Source organism: Rhyacophila brunnea, unplaced genomic scaffold, assembly GCF_057557595.1.
Source record: "Rhyacophila brunnea isolate RB1 unplaced genomic scaffold, BYU_Rbru_1.0 scaffold_14, whole genome shotgun sequence".
Classification (NCBI taxonomy): domain Eukaryota; kingdom Metazoa; phylum Arthropoda; class Insecta; order Trichoptera; family Rhyacophilidae; genus Rhyacophila; species Rhyacophila brunnea.
Genome location: NW_028232796.1, coordinates 17,491,907 through 17,507,231, shown reverse-complemented (window position 1 = coordinate 17,507,231; position 15,325 = coordinate 17,491,907).

Sequence of the window (15,325 nt, the reverse complement as noted above, 5' to 3'; positions counted from 1 at the left end):
TATCATTATTGTATTTTGTTGATTGCGTAAAGCCAATGCACGAAATAATTTATAACGCCTAAAAATAAATATTATCGTGCAGGCACCCCATATACTTTTATTATTTTTCACATTGTTTTCATTCGGCCGATCGGCGAACAGCGTTGACGGTACCTAATAAATCATTGCAATGAATTGCTCTACTGACAATAATTATTATTATGTTTTTAAAATAAAATCTTCGATGACCAGGTATTTTGTTGTAAATTTGATTTAAAATGACGTGCTACTCGCTCTGTGGACTCTGCTCGACTAAAATATGAATCACATTGGTTTCTGTTATACCTACTCTTAACCAATTTTTACGACCTGTCAAATAGTACCATACGATGAAAGCACCACGCCTCGCTTACTCTTGTAGAATGATATTCTCGATACAGTCAGAACTTTTACGCGTAAACAGTTATTATCGCGATAGTTTAAAATACACATTATTGCTGCAAGTAAATCTATGCACTATACAGGTGCTATTATATTGTAATTATCTATAAAAATGTCATTATTATTACATAATAGCGTTCAATGAATTCAAATTCGTAGATCTCCTGTATACAATGTGTCATAATTAATTTTATTTTTTTACTTAACCATAAAGTACAGGTAGGTAACTGTATATTATTCTAGGTACTTAACAAATAGCTATACTTAGGCTTACCATAATTATGAAACTCTAAACCCGGACAGGAACGGGATATAGGTATATATTATTTATTATTGAAAGTATGTACAAAACAATAAAGCAGAAAGTCTGATGCAGCAGAAATTTAAAGTATTTTATTATTTTATTGTACCAGTCGTACTGCTCGCCGGAACGAACTTTTTCGCATCCTCCCCGCCGTCTCATCACATTTTATACGCTACTACGGTCAATCATGATAATTTATTATCGACAACTATTCATACGTGGAACAGCCGGAACAAATTGCCAAGGCGGCCGGGACACCGGGACCAATGTGTGAAACCGGGACAGTTCCGGTCAAATCGGGACGTATGGTAAGCCTAGCTATACTATAACTATATCGGTTAGGGATTTTTTTATGTAAAATTATGTACCTATATAACCTACTGAAAAAATGTGTAGTCTTTTGTACCTTGTAATAAATATACCATACATAAAAAGTTTTGTTGTTAAGCATTTCAATAAAGATTAACAGTAAACGCAAAATTAATTATATTATATTATGTAAGTATTTACAAAATAGACAATTTTTCAACCTAAATACTGTTATTTGATTGAAGTTTGTCTTTATCGGTTCTAAGTAGTGAAGCGGAAAAACCGATAAGGAGTGATGGAAGACTTCTATTGACCAGTTAGTTAATTAATGGTTTGTTGATAAATATTAAGTATCAACATTATTATCATGATGATCATCAGACTGGATCAATCCAGTGCTGTATAAAAGCCACTCTCAGCTAATGCCATTAATTTTTTTTTACATACGGTACCGTAAACATTACAAATTATAAATTTAAGATGTTCACAACATAACATTTAAAAACAAATAAATATTATTAAAACAGTGTGAAGAAGAAAGAAATAATATATGCAGTATCACAAAAACAGTATAAAAGTAAAAGTACCTAGGTACAAGAATTATAAAGCATAGAAGCACACCGAATAAGCTAAGTAGACCCTATTGTAAGAAATAAAACAATGCCCACCTTATTACTCATCCTCGCGTAGGTGGAATATATCAACATCCGAAGCTATTTAATTGAACAAAGTTATTGTCCTCCCAATTGGCATTACCAATGGTAGGTTAGTTCTGCACATTGAGAGAACAAACAACTGATGCTCTCGATTTATAAGATACTTATCAGGGATACACAGGTCATTACTAGGGCCCAGATTTATATGCTAGTGCATGTTTTGTTAGGGTGTATGTACAGCTATGAGAGTTGCACAGAAATCTGTTTTGAAAGACACAGAATCCAAAAATAAAATTGTATTGTGCATATAAATTCATATTTGAGACGTTAGAGCAGGGGTTCCCAACCCCGTGCCCGCGGGCACCATGGCGCCTGCGGAACGATTCGTATGTGCCCGCCACTATTCGACAGAGACAGAATTTTCACGCTAGCCTGACATACGCAGAAAACCTGAGGTGAAGATGAAGAGAACGAACGCCACGAACTGAGCCGATGGACGCCGAAGCACGTGACAGTAGTCACGTGCTCGTACCGTCCCGATTGCTTCGGCGATCATCGGCTCAGTTCGGGTTTTTGGCGTGTACAAGGAGTGATGTGCAAATAGCATTCCCCGCCTGGAACCGCGTTGCTGTCATTGTGATTGCGATTGCTGCCCCGTTCGGGTCGCGACAGTTAGCTAGGAGATATCTTCGTCTGACGAAACACGAATTAGGAGTTTTTATATTCCTTCTATATAGTTCTAAAATGAGTGGACCGAGTAAAAGGCAACGAACCTATAATTTTAACACTGATTGGGAGGAATCATATTGTTTCTTTAATGTGAAAAATAAATGCGTCTGTTTGTTGTGTGGTAGTATTACTGCAATGCCGAAAAAACATAATGGTGAACGACACTTTCAGACAATTCATGCCACTTTTGATGTGAATTATCCACTTAAATCTGAAGTAAGAAAGAAAAAAATATGTCAACTAAAATCAAGTCTAACTGCACAACAGACTATTTTCACTAGACATGTGGGAAATTCTAAAAAGGCCACCATTGCTTCTTTCAAAATTTCTGACATGCTCGCAAAAATGAAGAAACCTCAAAACTATTTTTGACTGGTGCCGATTGTTTGTTAGATAGATTTTCTAACAAATGTGAGATTGTCTCAGCAATACAAGACTTACAGTTGTCAAATAACACCGTCACAAGAAGAATACATGTAATTTCGACAGACATACAAACTCAGTTAAAGACTGCCTTGGAAATATGTGACTGGTTCTCGCTACAATTTGATGAGTCAACAGATATATCAGACACCGCACAGTTAGCAGTTATGGTGAGAATGGTATTTAGTAACTTCACAGTACAAGAGGATATGTTGCAAATATTACCTATGAAAGGACAGACAAGGGGTGAGGATATTTATAATACATTCAGAACATACGCCAAGTCAATAAATATGCCTTTACACAAGCTTTCTGCGATAACCACCGATGGGGCACCAGCAATGGTAGGTAAAAACAAAGGATTTATTGCCCTCTGCAAGAAGGATGAATCATTTTCAAACTATATGTCCTACCACTGTATTATCCACCAGGAAGCTCTGTGTTGTAAAATATTGCCATTTGAACACGTTATGAAAGTAGTTACAAAAATAATCAATTCTATTCGAGCAGCTCCTTTGCAACACTGACTTTTCAAGGCCCTGTTAGAAGATACTGAAGATAAAAACATGATCTTATTCTGCATACTGAAGTACGTTGTCTCAGTAAAGAAAAGGTTCTTACAAGATTTGTGAGTTTAATTGAAGAAATAAAAACATTTATAAACGATAAAAAGGAAAATTATGATGAACTAGCTGACTCTCGCTGGCTGATTGATTTGGGATTTCTCACAGACATCATGGAAAAATTGAATTCTTTAAATTTGGAGTTGCAGGGGAAAGACAAAAACATAGCTGAAGTGATAAGCTCTGTAAAGTCATTTAAAGCTAAATTGGATTTGTTGATATCACATCTGCAGATCAATTCTCTCGTGCATTTCCCACAATATATGAATAAAATGCTAGGTAACAATGAATTAAACGGGTCATTATTTATTAAGAATCTTCAAGAGTGTTAAAAAAACAATTTGAAGAGAGATTTTTACAGTTTACAGATATCGAGCCAATTGTTTCCTTCTGTATCAATCCTTTTACTTGCCAAATAAATTTAATGGAAATGGCCGCATGTATTGCAGATTTTGTTCAAGGTAAGACAGAAGAACTAGAGTTAGAAATTTTGGAGCGAATGATATTTTGCTTAAATCCTTAATATCAGAGGACTTTTGGAATACAGTGGACAGAGAAAAGTTTTGAAAAAAGCGGCATATAAAATTGAATCATTTTTCGGTTCGACATATTTATGCGAATCATTGTTTTCAAACATGAACTTAATAAAATCAAGATATAGATCTCGACTCACCGATGAGCATCTTTATGATTGTTTGCTAACAGGATTATCGTCATACTCTCCTAATTATGAGGCACTGGCCAATGATATGAAATGCCAAAGATCACATTGACATATTGATATTCTATTTTTTTATAAAATGTTTTCTTTGTATTTGTGTTTTTTGTTTACTTTGTTTACGTTTCGTAAATACATTTCTCTGTGTGTATGCAATTTGAATAAAAGTTTTATTATTTTGAAATATTTTTGTTTATTATTTATTAATAAATTATGAATATAAGAAAATAAATTATGGGAAAATGAGATTGTCGATTAAAAATAGGTGGTGCCCGCCACCTTACAGATATTTTAGAATGTGCTCTAGAGTACAAAAAGGTTGGGAACCCCTGCGTTAGAGCATATTTGAAACATTAGTACATATTTCATAAATAAATGCATATTTTAGAGCTTTTGAATTTATAATTTTAGTTTTTTTAAATTAATTTATCGAAATATAACTAAGTTGGGAAGGTAGATAGTTTAGATGCACTTGCATTTTTAATGCCATCTCCGAGCTGTGGATTTATCATAAAAAGTGAAGTCAACTCACGCACTTTTATTTAAAGTTTTCCCAATCACCTCTGTGGACGTTGAGAGGTCGTTTTCCGCATATAAACAGAATACTGACAGATACCAAAAAATAGAAAATAGTATTTAGGAATAGTTAATTGTCATTTTTGTTTTTTAAGTAATGTTTGGTTAACATTGCATTATTTATTATTCAATTATTTGTACTTGTGAAAAAACTATTTTGAAAATTGTAATTGATTGACTTTATATTCATTGTTTGTTTTTTTTTCTGCTATCGTATTATGTTGAAAAATTATTAACTAGTTGTTCGATTTTTTTGTCAGTAATATTGGCTAAAGTGAATATTTACATTTTTTCCCATAAAAAATGTCAATTTTTAACTGCATATTTCTTCGGTTTTAGTGCATATTTTAATGATTTTAAGTGCATGCATATAATCATGTTTTTTGTTGCATATAAATCCGCTCCCTATTCATTACTAACAACACTAACTCTTTCTCTCATTAATGTGAATTTCTTTGCCTCGAATTCATTCGGTCTACGTTTTAGATGTTTTGTACCTTTTGAATACTCTGAATGAATAAATTCGTCCAGTGATTGTCTTTTCTTCGAGCAATGTATTCTGCTCATCAAACAAACTCTAGCCACATAAGTATCTATTCTTGTCTCTGATACAGCCTACAGAGAGACTTACAGATTATCGATTATAGTAGGAACGCGAGGATTAGCCAAAGTGGAAGAATGTGCTTGATGCAGCCAATGCAATCCTGGGATTGTAGTACCTAATAGAAAAGAAGAGAGGCATTCGACATTTAATCTTCCTTACAAAACATTAAGGAAACTCTCACTGGAATGAGTCCATTAATAAAATGTGCCAAAAGATAAGTTCAAACAGATATTGAAACTTAGGTAACGTCATACAATGTGCAAAATATTTTATGTCCTCGTGAGGAGTATAAAGCGTGACATTCAGTTGCATTATCATAAATGATTACATTGAGATTTTGGAGGGGAAGGATTAATCATTCCTAAGTACTTTTCAAATGTACCATGAGGAAACCCGGATGACGTTGCCGTATCATTTGATTCGTATTGAATTACTCACGGCCTGCCCCGGGAGTGAGAGAAAAACAAGATGTAAATCCTCGCGCTTTAAAGTAAAGCGTAATTTCTCTTTACCGTTGTGCAGTAGGCTCTTTGCACAGTAGCTACAATAGTTTGACAATGGGTGCCCAAAACTTTAAAAATCGGTATTTCTGTGTAATGGTAAAAACAGATCTAACGCTTCAGTGGCCTCAGCCAAATATAGTACGTATGTTTAAGTAGAAGAATCACTGTGGGAGAATGTGTAGAGTACCTTTAGTTTTAACTACTCTAATACGCCTCTTTGCCTGATTACCTCGCATAAAATTAGATCAATAATGATATTAACTTGTATTAATATAATATGTAGTAATAAATAAATAGAAACATCATTACATTGTACATTATACGTATCATTTGTTTTGAGTTACTGGACCATTATTTGGACTCCTAATAGGTTCATCCACACAATTAAGTTGGATCGAGTCCACAATAGATTTCTTAGATTTCTCTACTTAAGAACATACGGGTTATTTCCTTATGATAATGATAATAAAATGAATCTCCCGACTCGTTTTCTTCTGGGTATGCTATCAATGCAATCCCTGTCCACCCGAAGAGTGATTGCTCTTTTAAAGCATTTCTTTTTACTTCTTCATGAGTTAATTTACAATCCTTCTATACTGGCAAATATTATTTTCATGTTCCCACCAATATCACTCGTAACTCTACGGTCTTCAAGATACTTCGTCGCAGGACAGATGTTATGTTTCATGATGCTGTGTATCGTGCGATTAACTTATTTGATGGCACCATAAAAGTTGATTTATTTTTTATTAACTACATAATGTTTGTGGACGTGTTAAATAGGCTAAATTTATAATTGTATATATTATCATGTTTCTTTAATATTTACATAAACACATGCTATCTTTTCTACTTTCTTGTTATATTAGTTGTTATTTGTAATTAAGATATTTTTATAATTTTGTATTTATCATGTATTATGGTGCATTGGCCAATCGCTGCAATGCCGTAATACTCTTTTTCTAAATAAATAAATAAATTATTTTCATCCTGGAGCCGGAGTGCGAAGTTATGAAGATAAATATAATAATTACAAAAGTCTCAACCAATATATCATTATTATCCTTTCCTTCAAATTGTATTTTCATAGCACAGTGTTTGTTTGACATCTCTACCTTTCTTATAAAATTAGGTTGATACAGGCGCCTGCGACAGGTGTATGTAGGTACATATAGCGGACTTATTTATACTTTGAAATTATCCGCTACGCCGCACCTTTTCATCCGATAGCTTTCAATGGGCATCCTATGTGGGTATGTTTCACATTTCATATGACCTAATATGGTTATTGATTTACGAGAAAGTATTTTCATAATAATATACAGGTGAATAAACGCGATGTATGAATATTTATTACCACAGAAAATATATTCGTGGAAATTTACATCATCATCGTCGTGGCCACGTCCGGGATACGTCTCATTTCAACTTTGGTTGCTAACCACTACCCAATACGCCAATAAAGTTTTTACACGTGTTGGTCCTCGTACGTAGGAAGTTGAAATTCGGCAGTCATATTTTTAGGGGTGATGATGTTGGAGATGCAAGAGACTAGCTGGAGGTTGCTCGAGTGAATTGAGGAGCGAGAATTTATTGCTGCGTAAACGGTATACAGGTGGTACAAGAATAAATAACGCAGGTGAAATGTTAGCGGTCCGAGGCTCGGTGATAGGAATGCTTGAGTCCCAGGCACACTGATAAAATGCTTCAGGGCGAGGCGTGGCAAGAGAGTGCGCTGGTCTGAGGCACGATGATAGAGCGTACTACTACAATTACTGCTATATCCCATCAACTGTGACTCGCTATTTATTGAAATGCATATTCAATAAATTGCGACAAGCTATTATTGATATAGGTCACAATCGGGTAATATGCTGACCGTCGCATGACTGCAACTTCGCGGCATTTTGCTGACCAGGCCTGGGGTTGTCGACTCTTATCAAAGTATGTCACACTTGCAAAATATGCTAACCGTAGATGAGGTGATGTGCAATACTTGTGTAATTCGCTGATTATCGCGTTTTTGGAATCACGCTGACAAAGCCTGGGGTTGATGACCGCAACATATTTATAGCCCTGCGGGTGTTGTTTTACACAAATGTTTTTAAAATGGGGTTAACTTAGTTCAATCGGTGTGCTTCTATATATTTTTTACTCATATTAACCTGTCCTTTATTAAAATAAAAAATATACACGATTTGAATTTATAATTTTTCATGTAACTATAATGTAAATTTATTTAAAATAAATTTGAATTTGAACAATTTAAAATTGAATTCTTCTACCCCAAAAAAATGCTATCTCAATTAATACTCCTTATCACTAATTACTATTTTTAGAACACATACCTAATCCGCTAAATGCGATTCCATTGGTTGCTCTATATTTACTGTAAATTAAGGTGTAACGATAATGAAGCTATTTTCCTCGGAATTTATAATTCACATCAAACCTTTTCTTTGCTGGCTGTTCGTAAACACGATAAATGCACACAATGGGTAAAATAAAGCACAATCTAACCCTATAGTGTAAATTATAAAAGAGAGGGAAAACGACGGACCTTTCATTTAGTTAAATCTACAATAAATAAGAAACAAACAAAAAACTTTTCGTCCCTTTATGTTATCGACGAAGTGATTAATAATATGACATTGTAGGTACATAATGTCCGAGCAAAGTGATAAATTGAATAATATTTATAGCAATATATTATAAGCAATATGCATAGTTATACATATACTATATGCATATTGCAATAATAATATAAATACTTCCTTAAGGGTTGAGCTTCTGATCTAATATAATAATGAGATACGGAAGCAGTATTTTCCAACTTAGCGTTTATCTTATCAGATCTAGCATTTTTATTAGATATGCATCTAAATCATACATGCCAAACTGAGGTATTGCTAGTACAGTTATATACAGCCAGGCATGTTTTTGTCGTAAAAGCTTAAAATAAAAAGCTCTGGATTTGCATTCTGGACGGAATTATTTGTTCGGTGAAAATTGAAGTATTTTATTGAAGGAAATCCAAAGAAAGGTTATTTAGAAATTAATAAACCAATCTCGAATTCCCAAGAAATAAATTATCTTGAATTCGAGAATACTCAAATCTCGATAAATCACAAAAAAATACCAAGGCTGAGAACTATAAATCATCACAATGACTAAGTGGAACTGTTTTATTCTCATACCTCTTTTAAATTAAGTTGTTCCAAAATTTATATTTTTTATAATATTTCACGTCCTCTCTTCATATATACTTTTTAGGTTTTTTTAGTTGGTATGTTTTATTTTCCATTCTCTTATTTATGTACCTACGTATTTTTGTCTATTAATCATTTATAATGCTCTCTCCAATGTAATTTTCATAACTATGCTGTTCCGTGCATTCTGTGTTGGGAAACTATTGCGACCTTTACATATTTATTTATTTTTATATCTCATATTGTACTTATTATTTTCTGATTGATCCTGTTGGTTGAACTAAAAAATGGTTCATTTTATTTCAGTTTGAAACGTAATTAATCGTAGCAATTTTATACGAATTATCCTGTGAGATTAATTTTCCTAGACTGCAAGACTTTAGTGCTATAATTCTCGAAGAATTTTGTCTTATTAAATGAATCATGATTCTTTAGATTATTTCGATACTGTGATGGCAAACGGTTATAACTACTGTTTACACAATTTTACGGGAGAGCAAAAACAATGTTTTGAAATCAGTCAGTGACAAGTTAGTTAATAAGATACTTTAAAGTATTTTATATTAAAATAAGCAAAATTAGCATACTAACACAAATCTTTAATCATTGTCTTTATAAAGATTCAATTTTTATTGTTTTCTTGCATTTTAAGCAAATATATATTTTTGCCATATCAACTTTTTTTCACATTTGGTCAGATGTAGTTATCTTCATGGAAGTTATATTTATAACATATTATGGAAGAAGACTTAAAAATTTAAAAAAAAATGCAGTTATAACCGTCTGCCATCATAGTACCTACAGATTTATTGTACATAATATAATAACAGTTTGTATGTAAGTAACCAAAGCACTCGCGTCAACAGCGGGTCACCAGTATCATTGTATGAACGAACAATGTATCCAACACTACGTAAGCGGAGTATATTTTTGAAATTTCTCTTGATACCAATTCAACCATATTACTATAGTCTATAATTGCCATCAAGTTATACAAAGAGTTTGTATTATTCGCTCTACTGGGTAGGTATGGTAGTACAACCAATTTAATTCGATATATTATAAAAGTACAACTGTGATAAATCCAACATGAATACGCAAACGACATAGATGAGAGTTATTTCTTTTCATATTATAACCATAACTAAATAATATATGAGGCCATCACAGTTTAAATCAATTTAAATTTAAAGTAATTCTATATTTTTAATACAATACTGAAATCTTATTGATCACGTTGTCACGTGATATTACCCTACTTGGTCCGGAATCATAATAAGAAAACATAATACAAATTAGGTAAGTACCTATATTAAAATTTCAATTTCGCTCATAGAGAGACTTTCATTTATTAAACAATATTTATGTTTGCGATGCAGTGGCGTCTCATTAGGGTCTGTACTTTGTCGGAGTTGAAGCAAACATTTCGAAAGCTTAAACTTTGTAAAGCTTTGCCAGTGGTGTGCTAAAAGTCCTTAAGCAACTAACTACATGCAGCAAGCTAAATGAAAATATTTCTCCTTGTGTCTCTATAAACTATTTTCATCTACAATATTATACTGTACAATATTGTTATTTTTTTTTGCCGTGATGTATAATGATGATAAATAATATGTTAATATTAATTTGTTTTATTAATATACTCTTATTGTGTAGTGACAATATAATATATATGCTTAGTCTAATGCTATAATATCGTAATCTTCATTATCTTAATTCAGTGTTTTTTTTTCTAAGGATACGTACGAATAAGCAATATTACATTTGAACATACATAATTTTGAAAACACTTCTAAGAAAATATATTATAACCAATAAGTAAGACACGCAGGAATCCAACCTGCATCTCTCGGGGGAATGGGACGACTGGCCTCCGGACAATTGGACGCCGCACTGTCGTAGACACGTGTAGACGTGGTATTTTAATCATTTTCTATCTACTACTTAGTAGTTTGAATTTATTTTACTCTTAACATAATGTATTCTTTATCGCGGATTGAGAATTACCATGCCTAAGGCTTTATATTAAATAAAAAACTCTTTTTTCGTTGGAACTTAAACATATGCACGATTAAATCATTGTTTACGTCTGCATATTTACATTCTTACCAACTATTAAATCATAATATAATCATTGAAGTACAAATAATAATATTGAATATTTTTTTTTAATTACCTGTTAGTACCTAACGTCTATTTATTTTCGAATTCCGTGGCGTCCAGTTGTCCGGTGCCAAATCGTCCTAGACCCATCTCTCGGGTATCGCGTACACGCACATAGTCCACTCTCCACTATGCTAAAGGAATCATACAAAATTATGGCAAATTTTAACTATTGGCTTTTTAATCCTCACTGAAGTGCTTTCCAAATTGAGCTATTATTGGCAATCGGCAAAAATAATACACTTCTAAGAATTCATCAGGAGTATAATATTCAATTCGAATCAGTCTATTTCTTCATTCTGTTAGTATATCTATCCACTTTATATATACTGATATTTAATATTAAAACTATATAAATGTTCACGATATTGTTGTATTTTACATATTTAAAGATGTTTTTAAAATGCATTTATATATTACCGCTCAGTGAATTTTTTTACGAAAAACGTGTCAATCGGTCAATTACTCAGTTCCGTTATTTGAATAAATGTTCACGGCTATAATGAATATGTACGTATAGTTTACTGCACACGATTAAAAACACAGTATATCTACTCACCCTTTGTTTTATAAAAAAAGTATTATTGTATATAAATTCATTTGTGATACCTAATGAATACATTAGGATATAATATGTATATATTTACAAGTATTTTAATCTATTGATGTTTAGTTTTAAGACGACAATAAACATTATTTCTTTCATTATACAATACCTAAATAGTTAATTTAATATTAGTTATGTAATATAATTGGATATACATGAATACTCGACTTATTTAGTAATCTGATTTCATCATTTAATAATGATTATATAATAATATATACTGATCGAAATAGCAATTAAAATTAAAACCGGTGACATATAATATATCTCTGGGTAGAAAACCAAAACAATTACAAATTACAATCATGTCATGATGGAAAATTGTATTTTAATTGACATATTAGGAACACCACGCCACGTGAATTAAGGGCAATTATACTATCGATTTTATATCGGCTACATGCAATAATTGGATTAGAAACTAATAATTAAAACTGGAATAATTACCAGTTTGACTTCATTAAATAGACAGGTCGATTAGTTTGATTATATAACTTAATTATTTTTAAATCGTCATAGCAAATGGCTTGAAATCAATGCAAAAAAACAGCAATGCTGATCGATATTGATTTATAATATCATATCGTCGACTACTAAAAAATATAAGCATATTAAAATTATAATGGATTTAAATTTTGTATTATTCCATTTGAGTCGTTTTTGCGACCCGGTTTTCGTCATTCGATATCTTCAGGCCGGATCGCAAAAAACGAGTCAAATAAAATAATACAAAATAAATCCATAAGAATTTAATTTCAAATTCCATCAAGTACCTTCGGTCGATATTATTAATATTATTAGCATATTATTATACTATAGCAAACCTAGCGATGTGACGTCATTGTTATTCACAAAACACTCGTTGCCAAATGGAGCACCGCATATTAGTCGAACGCGACTTTTTAGCTCGAAAAAATCTACTGTTGCAATCGACAAGTGTCATGCGTCTCGGGCTGCGAGTCGAGGCTGCCAGAACGCATACCTACCACCTATGAATTGGTCATTCCTATACCGGCTCGCCAGTCGCTGCATCTAAATATAAGATATGCGCAGTCTTCATATGCAACATCGAAGCGACGTTCCTAGAAGGTTTGATTTATGGCTGTGCGGCAGACGAGGCGAGTTTAGATGTGAGAGCAGGCATAGCCAACGTAACCACAAGACATTGGGTTTACCCTCTATGCCCTGCGTAAGCATCCTCTGCTGGCTTACACCTGGTGAACACGACGGCCAGACGTTCTAATGGGTGCAGGCCGTAAACCATCGTACCAACTACCGTACTGTTACGTTGCATATATCGTCGTGACGTATCAGCTACAATAATGTAGAAATAGCAATTCCTAATTTAAATATTAATAACTAATTTCATAATGTTTTGTAAATTATAAGCCAGAACAAACAATAATGCTAATGAAATCATAATAATACAATTGTTAATTGTGTCAAAGAAAACCAATCCGTTCGAACTGTGTCACTAGAACACGAGTTAAAACAATATTATTTTCGCTACCTGTGATTCCTGGAAACGTCTATAAATAGCAAAATGGCAACAATCAGCAAGAGTGAGGTGAAAACGATCTGCAAATAATAATTGTATTTCATTAATATATTAGAAAATTAATTCAATTAAGATCCTTAGATAATATATTATATAAAAGTCAAAATATTATTGTCTGTTTGATTTCTTTTTTCGACTTGGCCCCAACTGACATCTACATTATAAAAATTACAAGGTAAAAAGAACTTTTTATATACCACGTTTTTAAACTTTCCGTTGAATCATATAAACTTGACAATTCTATGTATTAATAAATACTTTTTTGTACTTGATAGAAATACTGAATAAATATAGAATACTGAAATGTCATTTTGACATTTCATATTGATTTCCATAGTAACGTACGTATATATTAATGATTTAGTTGCTAGGACCCCCTTAGCAACCAATAATAGTGTTTTACTTTTTACGATTTTTTTTCCGAAATAACTTTCCATACAAAACAGAATTAACTGAAAATTAATTCAATTCTGCTTAAAGATGCCTAAAAGTATTAAAAGAATGCATTGTCATCGTGTTCTGATAGATACTAAAAGTTTCAAACGTCTAGCTAGTCGGGAAGTTAGTTAAACAAGATTTGTATTGGACAAACAAGAAAAAAATTGTACTGGACAAACAAGAATACGAGCTAATAAAAATGTGGCAAAAAATCCAAAGTTTGTTTGTTCAAATTACCTTTCTTGCAAAATTCCAATTTTGAATTTTCACAATAGATCAAGAAAAAAATTTCATTTATTATTTTGGAGTCGATTATAATTTTATCTTCTTTTGTTTGACGTTTACTGCTGTCAGAATTATTATCATTTTGACATTTTTAATGCCTAGATACAGATATTTTAATATTGAAGAATGTAAGTATTGTTGTTTTGTTTAGTAAGATAAATGTATATGGATTCAGCTAGTAAATTATAAACGGTGATCATCCGTCCTTTATTTTACACGTATTTTTTTTATATTAGTCAATTAAGCGATAATGACCAATAGTTAGGCTAAGGCACTGAATAGCGAGTTACGATGGAAGAAAGTGCTAGCTAGTGACTATCTTCGAATGAAACTCGATAACGTGATTGCAGTAAATGAAGATTTTCGATTGAATACTTCGTTTTTACTGTATTTATTTATTGTACATAATATAACACTTTTCTACAAACAGTTTACCATGTTGCTTTTGTAGAATAAGCAACAACTAGGTACATCAATGATTTAAATTTGCAGCTTCGTTATTATTATTATCATAGATGAATAGAACCACCGGAACCGGGATAGTATTTCAATATTCATTCACCGTGCATTCATTAATGAACAGTAGATACCGCATTATAGCATATAAAAGTGAATGCCGACCATAACGCGAAAAGACCACAAAATTAATCGATGGAAAAAAAGCACACAAAAGTATTCTACCTAATGCGCGATATTATAAACCTCGACAAACATCAGACGTGGATGTGTGCTGTAATACCTGAAAAATGCAGCCATGCAGTCGTACCCTAAAGGTCTCAATTGCAACAGAGTCACCCCAAAGTGTAAATAAGGCTTCAACCATATTTATACACGTGACATAATAACCAAAATACCACGAGGAATAGAAGAATCTCATATGAAGCCTTCGTCAAGTAGTGAATCAATCCCGGCTGTGAATATTATTTAACATTAATGAAAACTTTGCATGTTATATAAATAGATTTGAGTTATGTAATCATTGAGTCATATCTCCCCTTGTGTGTACCACATTATAGCCCGGACGTACGAGCTATTTCAGGAATTGCAAACAAAAATAGGTCAGAGAAAATTACTGAACCCCTATGATAAGTCCTATGGTGGAATCGCGCGACAAAATCAACGGAAGTATGCAACATGTAAAATGGTACATAAAAATATTTTGATGCTGTAAATTATATATATCATCATCATCAGCCGGGG